We start from the raw sequence: 25,213 nt of genomic DNA, 5'->3' as shown, positions 1-25,213 counted from the left end.
CACCAGGTAAACAGCATTTTTGTTTTTTTAAAAAAAACAATTTAATAATAAAGAAAACAATCCACCAACAATGGAGGTAATTTTAATTAAAACTAAAAAGAAATAAGATATTATCAACTTTCTTAATTAAGTCACTTCTTTGAAGCATTAACTTTAACTTCAAAGCATTTGTTGAACTTATATAAAAATTAATTAATCATCAATTGAATTTGGTTTGCAAAAACAAAAGTAAATTTGAACAAAGAAGACTTAAATAAAACGGTTTTTACTCCCTATTATGGCGCCCTTCTGGAAGCTGTGGCTAACGTTTCCAAGAACATAAGGAAAATCTTTAGATTTCAACAGAACGCAGAATATTAAATTATGTACGCATCAATGTCGTATCTTGTTCCTTGATATTACTGTTCTGAAAGGTACGAATCAATAATTCTAGAGAACCAAAATTACCTGCTGCTATATTAATTACACCTAAATTTAATTTATTAATTATAAATTTATTTATAGTTCGGATTCAAGTGCTAAGATTGATCCTTTCCATTCTGAGAATAACTAAGAAGCTGTATGAAAGATTTATCTCCCAAGTGTTACGATTGGACTAATCAAACGATGAATATATAAATCTAATTTCTGACTACATAATAAACCATACTGTCAGTATTTCGAATATTTATAAACTTTATGTATAATGATTATGGGTAATTAACAATAATGACGATAATTAAAGTAATAATAGTAAGGAAAAAAACCCTCTTGTTGTTACCAAGGGAACATCAAGCGACAGACAATAGTTATTTATTTAACAAGTGAGGAAAGTAGTACTTTTCCTCACGCGAGGCAGGGTTTGCACGCACGAGCTAGCGAAGCGAGGCGAGTGCAAGTGCAAATTGCCGAGTGTGAGGAAAATACTTTACACTCGAGTTAAATATTATATTTTTTCTGCAACCATTAGATTTATTAACTAAAAAAATTAAAAATTTCATTTTTACAGTCTACAAAAAGTAATTTATTTATTATTAACATTTATTGTTATATTACAATTATTTACATTACTTATTACATTTTCTGCTGTTTCTTTTATTGATGGAGGAGTGTTTTCTAAACAGGAATCACTAGAATCCATTTTAAATTTCTATAAGGTAACACTATAACCTTTTTAACTGTTATAATTAAAAATATCTAATTATTTATTAAAGTATTATTTTTATTTCTATATTCCTTTCAATTTTTATTTTATTTTTTAATATTCGTTTTTTAATTATTTAGTTACGTTAAATAAGCTTATTAAAGTTTTACAGAAAATTTTTATGTTAATAACAAAACTTCTTATATCAAGGAAGCACAATAAAGTTTTTCCACACACTAGTGCGGAAAGTGACACTAATGGGAATTTTTCCCCACTAGTGTGGGAAATTGGGCATTACACAGCTGATTTTAATTGAGTAATGAGAACTTCCCTACATGGTTGCAGAAAAAAGGTATTTGCTTCTCCTTTATTGACAAAGAAAGAAGGAATTAACAACCTGTGAAAAAGCTCCCATTAGGGACTAAGAGATTGAAGGAGAACTCAAAGAGATACTCCTGTCTTCGAATTAAACAAACAAAAAATTAGAAAACGTTTTTCTTCTGTTTTCTAATTGGAAACATCGAACGATATTCGATTTTTTTTATTCCGTGTACTTGAAATCATTATTTTACTTTTTATTTTTTAAAGGGGTCCCATTGACTTCTGCAGTCATTAGCGCCAAAATCATAGAGGCATTTAAAGCCAGAAGTGGCATCATCAATTGGTTCAAGAACTCAGATCAACGTAAATAATGCATTTCACTGAAGGGCCCAATTTATTGTTATTTACTATAGTATATACATTACAATAAACAATAGGTACAAATCATGAGCTACTAATTTACATGTAGTATTGGTTGGGACAATGTTCACTAATACCGGCTATTAAAATATTAAAATTTGGTTGATTGACCGTCACGGGTCTTGCAGCCAGAGGCGCTTTAGGCGACAGAGAGGATTATGGTGGGCAGAAGCCCCGATACTACACAGATCACTGAGTAGAGATAGGTTGGATACTTAAGTAAAGGAATTGGGTGATTTAGTGGAAGATTTTTTTTTTTGGATTTTTCAGGATTGGATTCTTTGGAATTGTTCAATGATTGAACCTCAAACTTCATCACCGAATGCCGTAAATTGGGTGCTAATCTTTATTATAAATCACAGTCCCTAGTATTTGACCCTGGGGACTGGGAACTTTGTAATTTAATGGAAGGACAATTACTTCAATAAAGAAAGAATGCTTTTACATTCGTAAATCCTAAATTTAATAGCAAATTAAAATAATAAAACAAAACTTTTCAGCAAGGTTGATAACTTGAGCAGCTAAGTCAATGTAACCGCAAGAGATCTTCAAGAGTCAGTCATGCTAAAAGTTTAATAGCCAATTCCTGGCCCTAGATTGTGGAAAAAATCGAAAAATGAAGAAGGATTTGAAATAGTATGTCCTTTGTATAAGAGTATGCCCATCCTGGGATCAGTGTACGTCGAATTCTCAATCTATTGTCTCACTATCCAATCACCATCCTCCGCCGTTGCAGTTCTAATAAAGGTATCCATTATTTAACAACAAGACCAACAAGAACTGCGCAAACCAAATTCCAGCCCAGAAAACTATATTAAAATTAAATATCACACGAGAAAATTAAACTTTATTCGACAATCCCTAAAGAAAATGTTCGACGGTCTAAATTTAATGTTCACAATCCTTCAAGCGGGCCTGTATAAAAGAAGATAACGCCAAAACTTGGTATGTGGTTGGTCGGGCGAGAACCATAGAAGAACGATCTCTTCACAGTGAACCCTAAACTACTGGATCTATCATTCCCATGGAGACAGGCGCACATATTGCTTCAACATTCCTACAGCTTCATTTCTTTTTTTGCCACTTCTACACTCTCATCCTCACTCTAAAAACATGGAGTCCCTAATCCGGTAATAGTATATTAGAAAGTGCTTAGATTAATCTAAAAACCTCGCTCTTTAGATTAAATAATAAATCTGATAGAACCAATCACACGACATTTCTTATGAACTATTTGCAAGTTGTTAACTTATACTTTTATTTCAACTGTATATTTCAAGCACAATATACAATTATGACATGTTCAAGTAGGTTTGTTTAGTCCTACATACCATTATTAGAACTATAGTCTCATATGCCAGAGAAACATGGGTGTTCAGCTAAAAATTGTGAAATATCCTCAGCGTTTGGGCGAGACAAGAAGTGAAACGGGTGTTTGGATCGAAGTGCCGTGAATGGCGACTGGAAAATAAGAAGATACTGAATAATTGATGGTGATTAATGGGGAAGTCAGGTTTTTAGTCGATTAAGTAATGGAGATTGAGATGGTTGTGAGGCACGTGGAGAGAATGATTGCGGGGAGTTTCCCCCCGAAAATTACTAAATAGAAAACCAGGAGGCGCAAGAATTCGAGGGCGCCTTTGATTTAGGTGGTTGTGAATGATGCAGAGAAAATAGACCTTCGTCGGGTTGGTATTAAAAGATGATGGCTCCTTAAGGCTGCAGACCAGAACCAATGAGGGAAACTTATTGAGGAAGTCGAGGTCCACTACCCTAAGGACTGTTACATCGAGAAGTGGAGTAAGTAGCCTGCAGAACACAAAAGTTGGAACACTCCTACCCTAAAGTGAATTAATTGAGCAGGATACCACAAAAGCTGGTATAATCAAACAAAAAAAAGGGTGATCTCGTCATCAAAATGGACGTCAACTACAGAATGTTGGAAATTGAAATGTAAACTCTATTAAGAACGGAGTAATTACTCTGTTCGCAAACAAAATAAAAGAATCCCCTTTATTTAACAGATGGCAAAACTCTAATATTACAACAATTAACTTTTTTTGTCACTGCTATTCCCTCTCTCATTCATTTTTCATTCCTCTCTCTCACACTCTGCCACTAGTTGATGTTATATTTTAAAATTGGAAAACAAATTACTAAAAAAATTGTGCAACAATGAAAACTAATTAAGGGGGAAAAACATTTTTTCAATTTCTTTCATTGTGCGCAGGAAAATGGTCACGTCAAAAACGCCAAGGCTAAATAAAGTATTGTATATGCTATTTCGAAAGAATATGAAATATCTACATAAATGTTAATTTTCAAACATAAGGTTGGCGCCTTTAAAAAACAAATAACGATAATTTAAAAAAAAGACTACCTTTATAAAACAATAAAATGCAAAACAATAGTGAACAATAGCTTAGTTAGCACAGGATGCTATTGTTGAATAAGGGTAACGGGAATGAAATAATGGTACAACTCAAGAATCTCCTAGCACTAATTAAAAGCAAACCTACTAGAGAATTAAGGAGATAGTTCTTAACTGCGCCTAAATGCTTACCTTGAACGAGTAGGAGACATTCTGCAAAATGAAGTGTTAATTACAGAGCAGCAAAGCTGTGGATGATCCCCTCCAAAATGGAAAATGGTAGAATAAGCCATTTAAGGCTTATGTCTCTTGGCAAATGGACAACTGTTTACTGGCTGAACTCTATCCTATCCTATTGCTGTATTTAGGATATAGAAGTCTTAGGACCATTTCTATCTACCTCTCCAGATATTGGACAGTCTCAAAGCATTCTTAAAATCTGCATTCTTCTTCTTAATCTGCAAGTGAATATAAATAAGTAAGTATAAAATCACTTCTTTTTTTCCCCTCCAGAGGCCATCCTTCGAATCACAAGACTTTTCACAGTTCTACCGACTAACGGTCGAAGTTATAGCAAAAAGGAAACGGAATGTTAATGACAAGTTTGCTACCATACATTCAATAAATCAAAACGTACAATTTTTTCCTGTTTCGAATCCATTATGCGGAATGAAGAGCAATTATCAGTTAGGGTACGTTTACAACGGAGCTGTGAGTATAGATGATAGCAGAGAAGATAACTGATAGAGTAAAATATAATCGCTGATTAGTGTGCACAACGGAGCTGTGATACTTGCAACATGTCCCGAGAAGTGAAGAAGAGTTTTTATGTTCAGCAGCAACAAAAAGGTATATTTTAAAGAGAAAACGCTTTAGAAAATATCATGTACATCCCATAAATAAAAAACGAAGTACTTTGGGTGAATTTCACCATTTATATAAGGAACTTAGAAATTATCCGGGATCATTTTTTTGAATATGTGAGGATGGGTCCACCCACATTCGACTATATTTTAGAAAAAATAAGGTCAAAATTAAGAAAACTTTGGAAAAATTGTCATGGAAATCCTATAACCATAGAAGAAAAACTAGTGATTACTCTTAGGTTAGTAATGATTTTATTGAGAAAAAAAACAAATAAATACACATGAAAATAAATGTAAGCACGATTTAAAAAACAAAATATTGTTTAAAAGTAAATAATAAAATAATAACCAAAAATAATGAGTAAAGACAGCACTAAATAATTTTTCTACGTCCATTTTGAAGCTCCGATACTGGGAGTTCAGCTAGCAGAAAAATGAAAAATTCAATTCTATCATCTATGCTCGTTTATAGCAGCGAGTATGAGTCACTAGTCGAAGCTTCGTTGTGCACGCTCACATAAGAATGTACTAGGTTATTCTATAAGCGCTGATGCATCACTGCTACCATCTCCGCTATCATCTATGCTCACAGCTCCGTTGTGAACGTACCCTTAGTCTTCAGTACCTCCCCACTTGACCGGTTTCCTCGCTAACATTAGAATGTCATCAACTTGGTGGATACGCACTGAAAAGCTCTAGAGCGTTGACGAACTTTCAAGCTTAAAAAGAAACACAAAAAAGAAAGTTTCAATTAAATTTGACGGAAGTTTATTTGTCAGTTTAGTAAAACAGGATTTTAAAAAACCCTCAGGTAACATTGAATAACATCCGCAATTGATTTTCGTATATTATCCTACATTCCTAGAAATGAAAGGAAATCATATTTAACCTAAAAGTACATGCGCCCGGAAATAGGTATTGAAAGAAGTTTGACAAGTGACCAGTTCTATTGAGAAAAACAAAACTTAAAACACAAAATTAAAAATATTAAATTATCTTACGATTGAATTTACTTCCAACGACTTCCTGGACAATAAAAACAGTACTTACAGTGAACATGGTCGTTTGCTGGTTGTCTGTAATAAGGAAGTGTATTCCTATCGGCTCCATATACATTTGCAGGTCGTTTAAGAGTCCGTAGGAAGGATCGTTTCTAATGCTCACGTTTTGGATCTTTATTTGGTCCAATCTTACTACATCGTTCAATCGCCACGTTTACCTAACAGTTTATAAAAAAATAACAATATAATTTCATTTATTTATTGTTCATAAAAATATTTCTTAAGATAGACCTGGATGATAAAGGTGGTGTTCTAAAACTATCAGACATAATAAGAACAGTTTCTATTTTTTTCAGATAATAAAGAGCAAAATTCATCTCTTTTACTGAAAAACTTAAATTTTAGTAGGGCATTTTTGGAAGTAAATAATACTTCCTTCTGTAGAAAAAACCGAACAAGTTCCAGAAACATTTTTACTCCTATAACTATATCAAATGGTTTGGATGAACCCAGGAAAAAGATCAGTAATTAAAGGAGGAGGGCAAAAGAGAAATTATCCTTGGAGGGACTTGGTTTAGCCCCTTTTTTCTCTTCCCAAAGATCTTGGCGATCCAGCGGGGGGCATCGAAGTGGATTGCCTACAATTATTATTTGGAATACTAGTTCATTTAATTGTCTAGAACCAAAAGTGGAATTCATTGTACCATCATTTTCAAAACATCTCCACAATACTAATTTCTCATGATGAAAATGAGCTTGTATTCATAGGGTTTCTAAAGCAGTGGGTTCCTTTTGTGGTGATAGGCATAATGTTACTTAAACCTTGAAATTCTCATCTCCTTACCTGGGAGTTTCTCATTGTTTACTGATTCAATCACCTAAGCAAACCATACGGGATTTCAATTTGCTCATAATGCTTAATAACGATCCAAAATGAGACAATAAACTTTCAATATTTGAATATCAGCTGTACCATCACATTTTACTAAACAATTAAACTAGACATTTTTTTCAACTTCAGCCAAGTTTTAGACATTCAAAAATGCCCAATCAATTATTTATTTTTTTTAACTGACAACTATAATAATCATTCTACTGAGACTAAATTATTAGTACTTCATCAAAAACAAAGTAGCTGTTTGAAATGTTGGCTCTTAGTGACGAAAACCACAATCGCTTTAATGTTGTCATCGAGGCAAGATCGTCTATATCCTCCCCTAAGTTTGCCTATTCCACACGAAACCACAAGATTACACAGCCTTCATTACCAAACTTTAATCACTTTCAAAGGTATGGAAGGAAGTGGGGATGGGTGACGTCACAGAGAGAGAGAGAGAGAGTGGGTGAGGGAGTGAATCTGTGATAGAAGACATTGCCAGGAGAGGAATACATAATGACAAGTTTTAGGCTGAATACAAAAACACGTGCCCAGTACAGCTTGGGATTTTATCTCTTTAAGCCTAGAATGAAGAGATTGTACGCCTCCACAAACTCTAGCCAAGATGGAGCATATACCCTTTTAGACATCTAATCATCAATAAAATGGCAGAACGCCCAAGATGCAGTCAGGTGACATGGAAGAAGGTGGGTGGAATACATGCTTCACTATAAATTCCCTTTAACCATTGAATAAAATGCAAGGCATGGAATTAAACCCAGTACCACAAGCTATAAATATACATAAAATAAGGTACCACTGTAGCCGAGCGGTTAAATAAAGAGCCGCAAAGCTATTGTGGTACTGGTTTCGATTCCCGAGCTAGGCCTTGGTTTTTACTTAATGGTTAATGTGAGATCTTTATTTAATGAGTAGTTGGAAGTAAAAACCTGCCTGGAAAATGTTATTACTTTACTTACATGTACATATACACAGACATGATTTTCTTCTTTACTTATTTATTTTAAGGCACATCAATATCCAGAGTTTTTGGCAGTACACTCCTTCTTTCCAGACAGTGACCAGTAAGAAAATTCCTAGGAACAGTACATCTCCCCGTTCACGAAAAAACTACCAAGAAAAATGTCTGGACGCCACCAACATCATCAGGGATAACCCAGCATAACAATGTAACCAAAACCGTAAGGTTACTTTACCAGACTGAATTACATGCTGTCGATGTTATATCCACACCTAGTTCCACAAATACACTTCCGTAAAACAATGAAAACGGTAAGATATGGGTGTACCCACTTCGGTGGTACATAAAAAAAAAACATTAATATAATAATTATAATTAATAAAATTTAAAGCCCAAAACTGGGAATCGAACTCAATATCTGAAAACATCTATCCTGATTTCTTAAAGGTATTACTATCACAGAAAGTGATTTACATAAATTTTTGCACTGCACAAATTAACTAAGAAAACAATATTTCTTTTGTAAAAAGGAGGTTACCTTAGATAAAACAGGGCATAAATTCAAACTGGTCACAGGTGACCCCACACATTAGGATTGCCAGTAACAAAGTGAAGTATTCACTCAACCAGACAGCGGAGTGGGGATATCGTATGTTCTTTAATTTGTTTAGTTCAAAGGAAATACAAAGTTTCTCTGTTATTATTAAACTGTTTGATTTTTGGCATCTCTAATATTTATTTACTTATTTTTATCTGTTATGTCTACCTTCGCTTCCGTTCTAGGAAGCTTCAACTCTTTATGTATGAATTCTGTTTGTATAAAAATTATTATTATCACTTTTATTACAACTTCACATTATTTTAAGCAAAAGATGGTATTGGTATTCGTGCAATTCGATTTCTTGCTTCATAATTTGCTACATCTTTCTCATTTATGAATGCCAAGAAATAACTTGTTTCATCAAACTCAAATAACGGAAATAATTTATTTTAAAGTGGTTATGTTAAATAAAATATTTGGGTAAATGTTACCAGGAGGTGTGGCCTAATTCGAAGTGATTCTGATTCGCTGTTACCATATAACCCGCCCGATTTAAATGTAAATATAAAATAAAGAAATATTTTTATATTTACATTTGAATCGGGCGGGTTATATGGTAACACCGAATCAGAATCACTTCGAATTACTAATTCAAGACTGATAATTTTATTTAAAAAAATTTCGTGGGGGGGCTAAGACTTTTCCAGTTCCGAATTGGTATCAGACGAGAAAACAAAAGTGAATAAGAAAGGGCTAATTGGACGCTGATACACTGATATTAAAAAAATACCTCATGAAAATATTAAGTCTTTATTATGGAAAATACACCGACGTAAAAATTTAATCATAAAAAACAAAAAAAGGAACAGAAATAATGAGAGGAAAGTATGATTTACATGTTTGAAATCCCTCCAAAAACAGAATTCCCAGAAAACTCATCCAAACTGAGGCTTAAAATAAAAATTACATTGCAAAAAAAAATCTTGATTAAAAAAATAACCCAAGTAAACAACAAATATACAGGAAATGACAAAATGAAATGGATTTTTTTCCAAAGAATTCTGTTTTTAGGTATAAATAACTGTTTAATATTGTTAACAAATTTAATAAAAAAACACATCCCGTTTGTAACAAACAATCAAAAAAACTTGGATTCATTTTATATTATGGTTGCACAATCCATGGACTTTGGATTCATTTAATACGGGATCAACGCAAGATCATATGTACATTGTTTTACAAAAGAACCAAAGCACAAATAAATGGGGGAACGTAAATACCTATGTGAAGTTATTTAATTTTGATCAACAGGACGTTTTAATAAAAGCTGCTGTATGGGAAGCAGAGTTAAATAGATTCATTAATTAAAAAACTGGGTTTATGACTTAATTTTAGCGAAGTAATTAAATTTTATTGAAACAAATATTGTAATAAAAAAAGTAGATGATTTCAATAGATGCTCATTTTAAGGGAACTACTTCTTCATAAAATCGTTCAAAATCTACACAAATCTATTGTTGAGAAAACATGGTACTTTTCTCTTACCTTACTATAGAAAGAGAAATTAAGATCATTAATTACATAAGAGAAAGGATGGCCAGAGAAAATCTTTATTACAAAACGTTTTAGAGGCGCTCTACGTTTCTGGTACCACAGTTGCCCATCATTTCTTTCAGGAATTCATTAAAAATTATTTGATAAAGAGAAGAAAATTAACTAAAAGAAGACAAAGGAAAGAAAAGCGGAAAATGCAAAAAAAAGTATATTTATATTTAACTAATAAAGAAGCAATAATTGAAAATGATTTTGATAGCTTGGTGGTAAAATACGCTGTATACCTTTATTACGATCAAAACTAGAATCTCACTGGAACTATACTTTAATGTTTGGCTAAGAAAGGATGACTCAGCATCGCTGATACTTGTTAATTTAGTGGAAGTTGGCCATGTGAAAGCAGGAGGCAGCATTCACAACTGATTCTTAGTCTTCGCCGGATAACGTGACACTTATCTATAGCAGTAGAAAGCATATTTTCAAATTTTAGAAAAAAGAAATGGCCGCCAATACCTACTTCAAAATAACCACCGACAAAACCAAGCACACCTGAAGAGCAAAGACAGTTTTAGGGTGTCTACTAGCAGGACAACAATGTAGCGGGGAAGATTTAAATATTTTGGACCAAGAAAGAGGTCAACAAAGATACTCGTATCTGAAGCAAGGAAAACAGATGTCTTGGATGAAATAAAAGATATGCTTCGTAAAATGCATCATTACAGCGTGACCGGTAATAAACCTTACAGGAAATAAAGTTAGAAGGTCTGCCACACTTTGTTTGAGTAACAAAAACCATTAGTTGATTTGGACAGAAAATATTTTTTATAACAACTGATTCACAGCCTGCATAATATCTTCATTACAAAAACGGACCTCTACGAATTAATGCAATCTAATAAAATGTTAGTCCTTTTTACAATTGAAGAGCTTGGTGCAAAAAGGAGTTATCTACATTTGTTTCAGAAAATGTGTTTAGTGGCGCCCCCCTATTGTATGTTCAATTCTTTCAATCTTTTGGTGCATAAACGAGTCTTTATGCAGACTCGTTTATTATTACTTATTCTCTAACCTAGGTTAGATTTGGAGCAAAAACAGAGTTTTCTACTGCAGATAACTTTATTTTGCTCCAACCAGAAAAGATGACGCAATCAATCAAACAAATATTTTTTTATTAGGTCTATTTAATGTTTATTTTAGGTAGATATTATTATTTTTTTTTTTTTTTGGCGCATCAACAGCTGAGGTCATTAGCGCCCGGAGCTTTTTCCAGTGCACTGCCGGCCTCCGGACAGTGTTCTCTCGTTACAGACAACACTGTCCATCACCGGACAGTGAGCTGTAAGAAGCTCCTAGGAAGAGAAAATCTAAGGGTCAGCTGCTGGATTCGAACCCGGGACCTCCGCGTGGGAGTCCAGTATGCTAACCTCATAGCTAATCCCTTCCCTATGGTAGATATTATTATTATTATTATTTTTTTTTTTTTTTGGCGCATCAACAGCTGAGGTCATTAGCGCCCGGAGCTTTTTCCAGTGCACTGCCGGCCTCCGGACAGTGTTCTCTCGTTACAGACAACACTGTCCATCACCGGACAGTGAGCTGTAAGAAGCTCCTAGGAAGAGAAAATCTAAGGGTCAGCTGCTGGATTCGAACCCGGGACCTCCGCGTGGGAGTCCAGTATGCTAACCTCATAGCTAATCCCTTCCCTATGGTAGATATTATTATTTTTTTTTTTTTTTTTTTTTTGGCGCATCAACAGCTGAGGTCATTAGCGCCCGGAGCTTTTTCCAGTGCACTGCCGGCCTCCGGACAGTGTTCTCTCGTTACAGACAACACTGTCCATCACCGGACAGTGAGCTGTAAGAAGCTCCTAGGAAGAGAAAATCTAAGGGTCAGCTGCTGGATTCGAACCCGGGACCTCCGCGTGGGAGTCCAGTATGCTAACCTCATAGCTAATCCCTTCCCTATGGTAGATATTATTATTTTTTTTTTTTGACAGGCATAATAATATATCTAATATTCGCTTCGACAAGACACAAAATGCCACTTAAAAGCTCAAAAACAAGAAAAATGTTGGTGCAAAAAAAAAGTTTTAGCTGCAAAATAACTTTTGCTTATAGCAAGCTTAAAAAATGCGCTAGAAAAATTCAAATTGAGCCCCAAATGACCCTATCACAATATATTAACTAATCCTTACAGCAGACACAACATAATGAATACATCTTAAAGCATATTTAGTTTCTTGTCCCTACTAAAAATTTTAAAAAACTGTAGATAACTCCTTTTTGCACCAAGCTCTTCAATTGAACTTCAGAAATTCCATTATTATGAGGCTAAATATCGACTAGTCTTCTTTGTTCCATTCATTATAATTTGAGATTTCTAATCTACAAATTTCATATAAGTATGCCTCAAAGACCATTTGATTCTACCTCCATCTATCTAATAATAGTCATAACTATGTGCTTATTCAGCACACCTTTAAAACATGGTCTACGATCAAATGCTTCCTTAAAAAAATGATTTTCCATTCAGCTTGCCCAATTTTTTGAGTGTTTCACTTGTAGTACAGTTTTTAAATTTGGTGGGAGCTAGGTTTTCAGTTAACGCCACTTTTATTTTCGTTGTTTCATTGACTATCATGCCCAAAATTTCAGTCTCATACTAAAACAATAATTATTCTCCTTTTCCTAAAAAAAAAACATACGGATCAAGTTGGAAGATTTTTTAAAATTTGCCAGTCCATTTAGTCAATTTTGGCTATAGCTCAATATTATGAACTAATTATAATTATAAAGTTTGAGTAGAACCATGATAATAAATCTACCATGTAAATATAAGAGTTTCCTGCAGTTTATACACAGAGTAAGCCTGGGTTGGTTAAACTAATTTTCAAAATTTAAGATGGGGGATAATATAAAGCCTAGTTTATAACCAACTCGGAGCTATTAGTTAATATTCTGTAATGTTCTGGCTACTCCTGATCAATATAATCTTCAAACACAGAATCCCTCCAATCTTGAGAAATTACTTGTCAGTTAATTAACAACAAAATTACGTCTTTTCTCAAGAATTTATTATATAAATAATATAACTTTAAAAATGTGCTTATTTAAAAAAAAAAAAAATAGTTGATTCTAGAGAGATGATTATTGACACTATTTTATGTGAAAAGAAAAAATATGAGTTATTATAACTGTTAGAATAATGGCTGAAATAGAAGACGGCAAACATAGATCAATAACAGACATCTTTGTACACAGTGACACCTGAGTTAGAAGATACAGTAAGCTATACAGAAGAGTGTGGATAAGACCAATGAAGAAAAAAAATTGTTTGCTTAAAGCAATCTAATATTGTAATTTCCTGTACGAGATTTCTTTTGATATTACTACAGCGAGTCAGAATAAAAATTATATCATTTCATACTGGCAGCAATCAATAGTGTAATGGTTTTTGAGGAGATGTTGGTTGTAGATGTTGATGGATAAATAACACTTTTAGTATCGCTATAAGACTTTATATATTTATATGACTGACTGCCAAGGACTGTATACTTTACACTACTAGAACAGAACAGACTGACTGACGTGGCTAAACGATGTGTACAATTGAAGTGCAAGACTTTGAACCGAATCTTAGAACTGAATCCTCGAACTGAATAAATCTTTTTTGACTTTCCTCTCGTTCTTATATACATTCCCGAGCCTCCCCTCTCTGTGTGCCAAGGAGGCTCTGTGTGCCAAGGGGGCTGTCTCTCTCTCTCTCTGGCTAGAGTGGATGAGTGGTGGGGTTTCACTACCCCTACGCTAGAGTGGATGAGTTGTGGGGGGTTCACTACACAATAGTATTAAAACATAGAGTAGTAAATAGAAGATAAAGAAACTCAATGAAAATTGAAGATCAAACTGAACACCAATTTCTTATCTAAGTGTAAAATTCCCAAGATACAACAGTTTCAACATTCGCCGACGATACTGCTATACCTTCATCCCACTCCGATCCGGTCCAAGCCAGTCAGAATATTCAAACTCACTTAAAGCTTCTCTAAACCTGGTTCCGAAAAAGGGAAAATAAAAATTAATGAACAAAAAACAGTGCACATTACTTTTTACTTTACTAAAATCTGCCTTGTCCACCAGTTCAACTGAAAGGTGTAACGATTCCTCCAGCTGACGTAATACGAAACTTAGGGTCTGTACGTTGACAAGAGACTCACCTGGAACCCACATACTCGACTGAAACGACAAGACGTGAACAGACGCTACTTACCTAGACTACTTGACCGCAGATCCAAACTTGACTTGACAATTTACTAGACACTGTTAAGACCGACATGGACATACGAAGCAGAAGTGTGGGGCTCAACCAAACCCTTTAACTTCAAACGCCTGCAGACACTATAGTCTAAAATCCTATGGAAAATCCTTAATGCTCCATACTACATCTCTAACCTAACCAAAGTCACATGGGGTCATGTCAGACGAATAAGGCGGATGTGTACTTGGCTAGAAAAGTCTTGACAGACAATGCAGTGTGAGCCAGCGCGTTGTCTTGATGGGAGAACTCATGACTTGTTCTTCCACCAATCGGGTCGTTTTTTTCCTTACTCTTTCACGGAGTTGAGCAAGCATCTCACGGTAGTAATGTCTGATTAATTATAATCGATATTTTCATCCGTTTTGGACGTGGAAGGGGATCCGGGTGGTCATCATCTCCGACGTCTTCTCCAGCCATCTTGGAAACGCTTGAACCACTCAAAAACTCGCGCACATGATTAACATTCATCGCCATAAACTTCTTTTAGTAAAAGATAAGTCTCACTAGCGGTTTTACCAAGTATCATGTGAAATTTCACGACAATTCGTCGCTCTACTACATGTATATTATCATGTTTTTCGGCAAAACGAAACTAACAGCTCTTACACAAACGACGATTCCGGTCAGACAGATTTCTCTACAAACACTTGAGACGTTGCAATCGAAAGAGAAGGCTTTACGCTGTACAGCTGTCGGTCGTTAGGATTTGGCGCATGCATAGTTCTTCTGTAGCAGCATCAGTCTCGTTATTTAATAGCCACACCTCGTACCACTAGAACACTATTTGCATAAAATATGGTTCTAAAACACATTCTTATTATAACTATGCATTTCAAGTCCAGTAAAGTTTATAAATATAAGTAAAGTTTAATGGCGTTTAAGCCGTAAATACAGTTATATTTCTAGATTTATTACCTTTACTGCAAACATAAAATGATAACTAATAAAAGAAATAATACCCAGGCCCTCTGTTTATAACCCTTAGTAGATGAAGAGCGTCACTGTACAAAGAACATTTCCATTTATAGCTTGTTTTCCGCCTTGGATTTATTTTATGCAACAACCATTAAAACCAAAAACTTTATACTTTTAGCTTTGTAATTAGATTACGTTTGCACTTATTTAATGTAAAAAAATTCAAGGTAAATACAGGTAAATGTACAGTTCTAAAGTTTTTACTTGTTCACATGTTACATTAACGTCCATTTTATAAATGTCTAGTTCAGTAGGATGTTGGCTAAAATAATTAAACTCTTAACTGTTAGTTACTACAGTTGGGTAATGGATTTATAAATAACCTAGTTAAGTTCCATTACATTCATATTTCTTTTCTCTTTTTCCCCTTTTAATAACTTAGAGTTAGTTGGGAAACATTTTCTATTTTGGTTTTGTAGCGCAAACACACAAGTGAGATCTACGATTTCTCCGCACCATCCTGATGTCGGCTGAAATGCCATACTATTTTAGAAGATGATAGTGATTTGTCATACTATATTGCAGGAAGTACGAGGTGTGTTCAAAAAGTAACGGGAATTTTTAAATTTCGCGGGTTTGGAGAGTCTGATTGAAAATTTTTTTTTTTTATTATGTTGGTACACATGCCCCTGAAGTACGATAAAATTTTCAGTAATATTCATTGTTTACTTCTTAAGTGGCAGCCGTTAAGGTTAGACGTGTTTTTCGAGCTTGGCGATTTTTGTTTGTTAAAAAAAATGGATCAAAGAATTTGTATTAAATTTTGCGTAAAAAATGAAATAAAGTGTAATAAAGTGTGTGAAATGTTAATAAAGGCATATGGTGAGTCTGCTATGAGTAAAACAAGGATTTACGAGTGGTATAAGCGTTTCCAAGATGGCCGCGAAAACGTTGAAGATGACGAACGACCTGGACGTCCAAGCACATCAACAACCGATGAAAACGTGAAAAAAGTGAAAGAAATGGTTATGAACGATCGCCGAATCACAATCAGAGAAGTCGCTGATGATGTTGCCATATCAATTGGCTCATGCCATGAAATTTTTTCGGATGTTTTGGGTATGAAACGTGTGGCAGCAAAATTTGTTACAAAATTGTTGAATTTCGAACAAAAACAGCGGAGAATGGAAGTTGCTCAAGAGTCACTCAATGAAGTCGACAACGATGCGGATCTACTGAAACGTGTTATAACAGGTGGCGAAACATGGGTTTACGGATATGATGTCGAAACTAAGGCTCAATCGTCCCAGTGGAGGCATTCTGGATCGCCAAGACCGAAAAAGGCTCGACAAGTGCGGTCGAATGTGAAGGTTATGCTCACTGTGTTCTTCGATTTTAATGGCATAGTGCATCATGAATTCTTGCCACAAGGTCAAACAATCAATAAGGAGTACTACCTACAAGTTCAACGCCGTTTGCGTGAAGCAATCCGAAAAAAACGCCCGGATTTGTGGCAAAACAATTCATGGATTTTGCACCACGATAATGCACCTGCTCACACTTCATTGCTTGTTCGTGAATTTTTGGCCAAAAACAAAACTTTAACGATGCCCCAGCCTCCATATTCGCCAGACATGGCTCCATGTGACTTTTTTCTGTTTCCAAACATAAAGAGAACATTAAAAGGCCGTCGTTTTACAAGCATAGATGACATTAAAAGCGAATCGCTGAAAGAGCTGAAAGCTATCACAAAGATCGAGTTTCAGAAGTGTTTCGAGGATTGAATAAAGCGCTGGCACAAGTGTATTGTATGCGAAGGGGACTACTTTGAAGGCGACAATATTAATGTAGATGAATAAATAAATATTTTTTTCAAAAAACGAAAATTCCCGTTACTTTTTGAACACACCTCGTATTTGGAGTTATATCTCCCCAAAGAATTTGTAATGCTGCACAAAGTCGTTCTAAGCCCAGCTTTTTTCAAGTACTATCTAACATTTAATTAGGTCATATTTAAAGTGAACATGAACTAGGCTCTTCTAGAGGCTTTAAAACCCATCCTAACAACAAAAACAACACCTTATATCTTTTATCTTATATTTGCTCCACAATTCAAAGAAAGATCTGCAGATGTTTAGCGAACCACCACGCTAACCAAGCGAGCAAAACCAGCATGTTCTAACCCTACAATTAGCCCTAATTCTTTCCTTCCATTGAACATTTAAGAAAATGCATTGGAATGCTCCCGTACAACACAGTTCTTGCGGTTAAAACGAACCTAAAGAAAACAAAAAAATTCAACGCCTAAAAAATTCTTGAAAATTAATGTGCTTAAATAAACATTTTAGTAGAGGATTCGGCTTTTAGTCTACTTGAGAAAGAAGTAGTTAAAAAACACTCAACAGCAAAAAAAACCGGACACTCAGATTTGGTCTCATAATTTTGTTAAATACGCTAATCTTTTTAATTTATGGTAAGAATTGGTTTATTTATAAGTTATTTACACAAAATCTGCCACAAATGACTAATTTTTATTAATTATTAACACAAAATTATAAAATAAAGAAAAAATGAGAAATTAACACATTTTTTTTAAAACTTTATTCTTCATTTTTATCAGGTTTTCTGACAAGGAATGTTCTTCTAATAGCGGGTATTTCTCCCTCGTCTACGGCGAAGGGCCCTAATCCTGTCAGGCATAGAAATTAAATTTTGGACGTACTCCACCGGCAGAGCATCCCATTCTTCTCGAAGAGCAATTTGGAGCTGATTTAAGTCACTAGGAGAAGGATGACGATGTCTAACACGCCTTCCTAAATTATCCCATAAATGTTCTATGGGATTCATATCGGGAGTTCGTGCAGGCCAGTCCAGAACTGTGATTCCCACTTGCTCCAAGTATTCGGTTACAATTCTGGCGGTATGTGGGCGAGCATTATCCTGCATCAAAATGAATTGGTCACCAATAAATGGAGCCAACGGGATCACAGCCTCTAGGAGCATTTCCTCAAGGTACCTCCGAGCAGTCAGAGCCCCCATTAACAATGAAAATCAGTTCAGTACGGGCGTGGATATTGATTCCACCCCAAACCATAACTGATCTTCTTTCGAAAGGTCGTGACTCGCGAAGAGTACATTGAGCAAATCGCTCCCTTGATCGTCTCCACACTATGTCTCGATCGTCTGAGTGGTATAGATCAATGCGAGACTCATCTGTGAATAAAACTGTACCCCATTGCTCTACAGTTTAATGAAAATGCTGGTCAGCAAATAATCTCCTTTCTCTACCATGCCTTTTCAGGAGTTGGGGCCCTGTCGCGGGGCGCCTTGCTTCAAGTCCACGCTCCCTCAGTCTCCGCCGTACTGTGTCCAAGCTAACACGCGTATTTCGCGCCACTAACAGCCTGTCCCGAACCTCAGGAGCAGTTAAATGGCGGTCTCTCAATACTGAGAGCGTGATAAATCGATCGTCAACTTCAGTTGTGGCCCTTGGTCGGCCACTGCCAGCCCTCCGTTCATAACTGCCAGTCTCCCGGAAACGCCGGAGTGCATCATTAATGGCGGACTTCGCTACTCCAAGTGTTTCTGCGATAGATCGGACGCTCCGGCCTTCTCTTGCCAAGGCATCAGCTCAGGCTACGTCTACATTCGAAAGAACCATTATTCTGGACCAAAATAAAAAAAAATCACGTCTATTAATGACAGAAAGGCGCGGTTAATAAATTAAAGAACTTTAAAGGTGCGAAAACCTGCTTACAGTTTAGAAGAGTTCCGTCAGGTAAAGCAGCCCCAAGACAAATAAGCCACATCTGAGTCTTATCTCGTGCCCTACTGATCCTGAAGGGATTAGTTCACTGGACTTAGACCCTTCCTTCTCTGTAATAACCAGATTACCCACAAAAACAAACACATTACTGATAATCAGCTTTTAATATAAAAAATATTAAGTGTCCGGTTTTTTTTGCTGTTGAGTGTATATCTTCATATGTTCAGAAGTACTTTTATAATTGAGCACCAGTCACAGTTTAATTCAATTGCACCATGAATTAAAGTAATATTACTCTACAAAGAAAAGTGCATTAGTTTTCTCGACGATAGATTTTTAATTTAGAATATTGCGAAGAAAATGATGGAAGCCTCTAAAGAATTATTAAAGGGTAAACGACCTTCAGACAGAATTATGTCTCCCTTATCTGGTTATATATTAGATCAGGGGTCTTCAACCTTTTACACCTTTAGGGGACCCTTCGAGTTCATGGTTTTTCTTGAAGGAATCTCATGTTTTTTTTTTTGTTTTCTTTTTTTGGCATTGGCTTCCGCCATACAGCCAGCATCGTCTAGGTGCTTATCACTAGAATATCACTCACTCTCCATTCTTACTTATAAATACATTCGCTTCACACATTCATCCCTCTACTATATACCGCTATTTACATAAACTACTGCTAATGGATGGAGCAGCACTCTGTGCTCCTGCCATCCTTCTCGCTTAACCAAAATTAAAATCACGTAATCCTTCTCTAAGCATTTTGTTCCATTCATTCTGATTCGGCTATAGCTTCTAAATACATTCATATTTCATTGCTAGCTCTGCTATCGACTTAAGCACATAAATGTTGGTGGAGAATATAATGTCTTCGTAGCGAAATGGTGCATCTAAATACCTGTATATATCGTCAAACATTCGTTTCCTTTCTACCACATAACGTGGACATATCATTATTACATGTTTGAAATCTTCCTCCTCATTGCAATCTACGCAAAGAGGAGAGGATCTTCTGTTGATCCTGTGTAGATACGATCCGCACACCGCGTGGTTCGCTCTCAGCCTGCTTATTGTCGTAACAACCCATTTATTAGTGACAGTTCCCTTAAACCATGGTTGTCTAGGTAACTGATCTGCCATAGTTTTATAGAATCTACCTTTATCACCATTATTGTAATCTGTCTGCCATTTTTGTAGTGCTGCTTTTGCAATTATACCCTTGATATCGGTGTGTGGTAATTTATAATTAGCCATTTCCCCACTATTGGTGGCTTCCTTTGCAAGTGTATCAACAATTTCATTCTCTTTTATACTACAATGACCTCTTACCCACAAAAAATTAATGCAGACTCCCTTCTCTTTAAAGATGGCAATAGTTTCTACAATCTCTGCGATAATGTGATTCATTCCTGCAGACTGGTTGTGTATATGTGATAATTTACACAACGCACTCTGGCTGTCACTAATAATGGTATATTTTTTCTTCGACAACGAATAAGTATATTTTAAAGCCGTTAAAATAGCAATTAGCTCCGCTGTATAGATGGACGCCTCATCTTCTAATTTAATTAATCTCATGTTTAAGTAGCGGATAAAATAGTTTATCAAAGCTTTTTTTTCTACACAAAAATCGCAAAATTATTCTTATATCTTTACTTAATCTTAAATACAAAACATCTGTGTAGGTCAGTGTGCCAGCGGAAGATATTTTTTTTAACGATGCAACACTATGAGTGCATATTTCAGGTAGCCAAGTGTTGATTATTTCTGTACATGGTACAGGATTGATTGCATCGATTGTACGCACGTTCAGTTGAGGGTGGATTTAACATTAAATAAAAGTGTTGACAAGATAAAATGAGTATGATATTAAGTGAAAATAATTGTTATTATTTCATATTCTGGGCGATACATCAATGTTAATTACAAATAATTATTATTAGGCGCCACGGTAGCCGAGTGGTTAGAGGCGTGACTTGTAAAGCCAATATGTATTGTGGTACTGGGTTCGATTCCCTGTCTTAGGCCTTGGATTTTATTTAATGGTTAATAAAAGAAATTTACAGTAAAGTATGTTTGCTAGTCGCCTCCGTCCGCGACACCTAATTGGTAGTTGGATGTTAAGATCCGCCTGAAAAAATAGGCGATTACTTTACTTTTACTTTTTCAAAACATTTTAATAAGACAATAGTATAGATGATTTCCATTTTATGCGCCTTTTTAGCTGAGCAAGTAGTGATCACTTGCGGAACCCCTGAGAAGGTTTCGCAAAACCCAGGTTTAAGTCACCTGTATTAGACAAAGGATATTCAGTCATTAAAAAACGTTTCTTGTGTAATACTTTGATAACAATAATCATTTCACTGCAGTTTCTCATCTTGCAAGAAAAGAGAGTTACTTTCTATAATTTATTGCAAATTTTATTACATATTAAGATACTTCCAATATCTGAGGTCATTGAATCTTGAAGTCATCTTAATCAATGCCGGGGCTTTCGGCTGTGTTCCTCCAGAGATTTGAAGACAACAGAACTTATTAAAATAGATAGTAGTAGAACTGTATTGAATCGAAGGGAACAATAAATCATTATATGAAAGGTAAAAATATAATAATCTACTTTGAATATTCCACGACATTCTTGTAATAACTCTTCAAGTTTTTTCTTATCTATCAATTTTCATCTAACTTCTTGTAATTTAAAAACATGTTCCCATTGAACATTTTTTTAAGCCGCACATTACAATATAATGATTCTAGAAGGAATTCTATCCTAAATCCCTCTACAGGAACGACAGCGAAAATTATTCAAATTAAAGCTATAGTCTCAAGTAAAATGTAAATAGGATGAAAGGTGAAATCAAGGAAGTCATTTTTTGCAGAGAGAACAAAAAATTCAATCAATAAAGTGTTTTAGGATTTTTGGATTTGCAACAAATTTCGAATCTTATTTACATAATCATTTCCTATTAATATTTTATGAGTAATGGAGCCGTATCGTTACACTGAGGCATGCAAATTTAAACAAGTTTTGTTTAAAAGATTTCATCAGTTTTGTAAATAAAATAACTTATACGAGAAAAACAAATAACTTTGTAATTTATAATCGGTGAATAATAATTATATCTAAACTGTCATTCCCAAATGATATCTAGCCTAGGTAACCACCGCAAGATTACAAATTGTCTAGTAGCAGTGTTACGTCATAAATTAGCCAGAAGTTAATTAGACTGATAAGGTGTAACTTAAATGGGTGTACAACAACAACGAAAGGGAGGTTAGTGTAGTACGTCTCTCTTAAAATTAATCTGTGCAACCTCGTTTCGCATAATAACTAGACTCTTGTTTGACGTATTTGCCCAGTTAAATAGAGTGTTGAAGGGTCCTTGTCTAAGGAAACTAAGCCATTCTCAGCTTCCGCCTTAAGTTTCACTAGGGATCTATCGGTTATAGCAGAGTTACGCTACGGATGTGCCATTTCTGGTTTAAAAAAAGTTATACCGTGATTTTCTATTTTTATTGAAATAATTTACTGAAACAGACAAAAAATATATTCTGTTTTAAGATAGGAATATAGCATGCTATCGGCAGTAGTTTCATGACTTACATCTTCTTACGTTGACTACCTGACTTTTACGGGCATCGATGGAAAAAGGGTATACCCTCTCTAATTGCAGTGAGAGAAGAGAGCAGCCAGAGGAACGATTACCAACCGGGTATTAACCTCTCACAGCCTTTTCTTGGAGAGGATTTGAATAGTATAGAATAAATCTTTATTACGATATAAATATGCACAAAAAAGAAATAAATATACGAAGTATCAATGTACAAAACATTGTTACCTTCATAATAAGTGAGGATAACAAGGAAGGTTAAGGTGTAGGATACAGAATGCAGGGAAAAAGGAAGGAAAAACCTGCAGCTAGTGTAGAAAGGGAGAGAAGGATGTGTTTAATTCTTAAGGTGTTTCTAGGGTATAGAAGAATCTGTAGGAGGCTATGTCGTGGCAGATGGATTAGGATGACAGTCTAGGATGGACGATTTTGGATATAGGAGTATACCGCGGGATAATAGATGCAGTCTCGTGGAGTGAGTCAATTTTAGTACGTGGAGTCTCAGAGAAATTTGTTTTGTGTTGTCCTGGAGTTTCTTGATGTTGCTACTATAAAGTCAGGCTCCAGGCGGAGCAGACGTACAGCAACATCGGCCTAAAGACCACATTGTAAAGGAAGAGTTCGTTGATCACAGTCATTTTGGAATTACGTGAAATAATAGTCTTAACAGTCCAGTTTGCCTGAGTTTACTTTGTCCTGTACGTGCGTAGTGACTATCAGTTTGTTAGTCCAAAGTTAGGTCTAGGTACTTAACGTGGGTAGATCTCACGGGATAAGAGAAAAATTGTGTCTAATTTGTCGATTAAAAGAGTGTCTACGTTTGATGAAAAGTATGGCGTTAGTCTTATCGTGGTTTATTTTAATTCTCCACAGTGCAGTCATTTGGTTGGAGTGTATTTGATTTAGCGATCTATCCAGTTTCTTTTATTTCAGAAGTGTCTTCTTCAGCAAGACACTGACGCAAAAGTGATCTTCCTAGCTAGAGTACTCGAAGCTATAATATGAGTGTTCTAATGACTGTAAGCCTCCTCAGAACTCAATAATTTGATCCGTTGTAGGATGCAATTTTAGAATATCTCTGACCGGTTTCGTCCTTTCATCATATCTTCACAGCTTATTCAGTTTGTTGTAGAGACTTCCGTCTTCACTATCGATTCCTCTTTACAACTGCGCTTACTTATTCAGCTTTGTAGTTACAAAGTGTCAGAGAGGACACTTTTCATTTTGTTGCTGAATCAGTAATGTGAGACGGAAACATAAGCGAAGTTAAAGGCTCTACACCAAACATTATAATCCTCCGATGATAGATTAAAAACCAAAAACATATTCTCATTAGATCAATTTTCGTCGAAGTACCTATATTTTTAAATTTTCCAGTTCTGTATTAAATTGAAAACGTAAGCATTGAGTATTTTTCTTCGTTAATCACCAACTTCCATTGGCTTTCGTCTACGATTTTCTTAAAATATTTCATCATTTCCAAAAACTGCCAAAGAAAAATGAGCTGTATGTAACTGGTAAGCAGTTAAACTAATTTTTCAATCATGGCTGAACTGTGTTTTTTAAAACCATTTCCATTACCAAAAGAAAAATTAAAAAGTTTTCAGAAAAATAAAACTATTAATCAAAGAACTTAATAAGCAACATGTCAAAAGGCAACATCTTTTGTTAAAAGTTATGGTGGCTTTAATTAGTTGTTCTAAGTTACAGAACTTGACGTAATATTAATATCAGAACTTAGTTTGTAAAGAATATTAATTACGTAGTATTCGCTTACGTAATTAACAATTAAAAATAAAGGAAAGAAAACAATAATCTCAAGCAAACCGTTGTTCAAACTTTGAATACAATTCATCTAATTATTTGTCTTCCAATACTATAAATGTTGTCCAGTGATTGGAAATTCTAATTAATGGTCCCGCGCTCGCTTTATTTAGCGTAGAGTGGTTTAATTAACAGAACTATTACAACTATGTTATTGGTTAAATCAAAAGCCCTTCTAAGTCTAAATTCAAGCCTAACAAGATCTGAGAGTAGCTTATCAAATTGACTGTACTAAAAATTGATTATAGCTTTAGGTGAGATGGTAGTAAACACGCTGCATTCATTTAAAACCAACTGTTCGAATCACGCTCGGCTAGCATTTTAATTAAATTTTACGCACTTCGAACAGATGTTTGAGTAGAGTTAGCCAGCTTGTTATTTACCTATATCTCATTTACACGAGCTCACCTGAACCAACTCTCTGCTAAATTGGAAGTAATTTGGTTATTGTCAATCGTTATTTATCTATTTTTTTTCTTAAACAATGATTTGTAACTCAAAAATTTGGGGAGAAATTAATAAATTACAAAAATTAGAAACCAACATGAGTTATCGTTGAATAATTGTATTGAATAAATATTTATTACAATAAATATATACATAAAATAAATACAGAAGTGTAAATGTATTATTCGTACATTTTAACCTTCTTATCTAGTGAAGAAAGAGAAAAGTTAGGTGAGGAGGATTGGAATGCAGGGAAAAAAGGAGAGGAAAAACCTGC

The 25,213-nt window shown here is 35.0% G+C and overlaps 1 protein-coding gene and 1 long non-coding RNA gene across 6 annotated transcripts in view; one reads left to right on the top strand and one right to left on the bottom strand.

Moving 5' to 3' along the window:
- LOC141460647 (dual 3',5'-cyclic-AMP and -GMP phosphodiesterase 11A-like) overlaps positions 1 to 25,213 on the bottom strand; it is a 247,818-nt gene that overhangs the window by 146,349 nt on the left and 76,256 nt on the right. Inside the window, exon 4 of one of the 5 annotated variants that reach the window (XM_074140853.1) lies at positions 6,152 to 6,320. The exons of 2 other annotated variants lie outside the window; for them this stretch is intronic. The gene's annotated coding sequence lies outside the window, so the exon portion shown is untranslated. Of the gene's footprint in view, positions 1 to 4,427; positions 4,562 to 6,151; positions 6,321 to 8,499; positions 8,749 to 25,213 lie in introns of those variants that run through there. 2 more of the 5 variants (XM_074140856.1, XM_074140851.1) reach the window with 2 other exon arrangements.
- LOC141460658 (uncharacterized) lies at positions 4,578 to 8,146 on the top strand. The gene is made up of 3 exons (XR_012462274.1): positions 4,578 to 4,713; positions 7,562 to 7,686; positions 8,009 to 8,146. It is a non-coding gene; the product is annotated as an uncharacterized lncRNA (long non-coding RNA).

This window comes from Rhodnius prolixus, unplaced genomic scaffold (assembly GCF_049639745.1).
Source record: "Rhodnius prolixus isolate KJV_2025 unplaced genomic scaffold, Rpr scaffold_6, whole genome shotgun sequence".
NCBI lineage: Eukaryota > Metazoa > Arthropoda > Insecta > Hemiptera > Reduviidae > Rhodnius > Rhodnius prolixus.
This window is presented reverse-complemented; position numbering and strand designations above follow the sequence as displayed.